We start from the raw sequence: 1,028 nt of genomic DNA, 5'->3' as shown, positions 1-1,028 counted from the left end.
ATAAACACATAATGTGTATTTCTAACTGAACTAAAGTTGATTTATAATCTTGTGTTAGTTTCTGGTGCATAGCAAAGTGATTCAGTTTCACACACATATACATTCTTTTTCATACTCTTTTCCATCACAGCTATTGAATACGGTTCCCTGTGCTACGCACGGTAGGACCCTGTTGTTTTATCCCTCCTACACTAAGAGTTTGCATCTGTTAATCCCAAATTCCCAACCCATTCCTCCCCTACCCCTACTTAGCAACCACAGTTCTGTTCTCTGTGAGCCTGTTTCTGTTTCATAAAGTTCATCTGTGTCCTATTTTAGATTCCACATAGATGTGATATCACATGGTATGTCTTTCTCGTTTTGAAAAATGTGGGACACTTCACAAATCTGTGTGTCATTCTTGCACAGAGGTCATGCTGATCTCTATATTGTTCCAATTTTAGTATATATGCTGCTGAAGCAAGCACCAGTCTTTTGTTTAAACACATTCTTCAACCTTTCATGACATCTGAAGGGCTGTTTTCTCCTTTCTTCACAGGAGCTACCCATTGTAACTGGTAATAACCTTTTTCTTAAAAATAGAGGAAAAACTAGCATTTTCCAAGTCATCTACCCCTCTTGTTTTTAAATTTGTCTACTGTTACAGTCCTGAGAATGCTTGCCATTTATCTTTTAGATCACTCACAAACTGCATTCTCTTTAGCCCTACTACATACATTTTACACTGGATGTTTTATCCTCAGTTCTAGGCAACCAAATGACGTGGTAAACTCTCAGATACTTAGGAAACCTACTGCCAGTTTCAAGAACTTTCTCTGAGTAGGCAGAGAGAAATTATAATTAAGCTGCTATGTGGAGCTTTTAAAAAGAAAAATTTCAACAGAAAATTATAGCCGCAGTGAACTCTTGATTATTCATAGAATGAAACTGCATGAATAATTGAAATCCACCAGTTATTCTAATACAATCTGCCTCGCTCTTAGTCCATTCAGGTTGCTGCAACAAAATAACCATAGACTGAGGGGCTT

The 1,028-nt window shown here is 37.3% G+C and overlaps 1 non-coding gene across 1 annotated transcript; it reads right to left on the bottom strand.

Annotated features, from left to right (window-relative positions):
• Positions 1-363: 363 nt before the first annotated feature.
• Positions 364-467, bottom strand: LOC113875201. The gene has a single exon (XR_003506200.1). It is a non-coding gene; the product is annotated as a U6 spliceosomal RNA (small nuclear RNA).
• Positions 468-1,028: the final 561 nt, after the last annotated feature.

Source organism: Bos indicus x Bos taurus, chromosome 17, assembly GCF_003369695.1.
Source record: "Bos indicus x Bos taurus breed Angus x Brahman F1 hybrid chromosome 17, Bos_hybrid_MaternalHap_v2.0, whole genome shotgun sequence".
NCBI classification, from domain to species: Eukaryota; Metazoa; Chordata; class Mammalia; order Artiodactyla; family Bovidae; genus Bos; species Bos indicus x Bos taurus.
The sequence above is the reverse complement of the archived record's forward strand: the minus strand, read 5'-3'. Positions and strand labels throughout refer to the sequence as shown.